Consider the following 420-nt stretch of genomic DNA (forward strand, 5'->3'; position numbering starts at 1 on the left):
TAGGGTCTTGATTTATTCGCTATTGTGTGTGCATTATGGAAGAGTATCCTCATTTTAGTAAGTATTAAGTAAGTGAAGTAAGCGGTGTGCGCATGGACACACACACGGACACACGCCCGGCGCGGTTTCAGGTTTCACAGGTTTGCACTGTGCACATGGCTTTGTTTGTGGGGGGGGGGGGGGGGCGGGGGGGGGGGGGAGACCCTACACACAGACAGACGGACCTGCTGGAATGTGAGGTGCACCAGTGCGACAAGGGAAAATATTAAGTCGCACTTCACAGATATTTGGGTGCTCAGTGCAAAAATGGCCAAATGGTCGCACTCTGGAGCCCTGGACCGTGCAGACATAACAGCATAAAACCCTTCCCACTCTCCCTTTTTGTGTGTCGTGTGTGTGTGTGTGTATGTGTGTTAGACA

Source organism: Notolepis coatsorum (assembly GCF_963971535.1).
Source record: "Notolepis coatsorum genome assembly, chromosome: 12".
NCBI lineage: Eukaryota > Metazoa > Chordata > Actinopteri > Aulopiformes > Paralepididae > Notolepis > Notolepis coatsorum.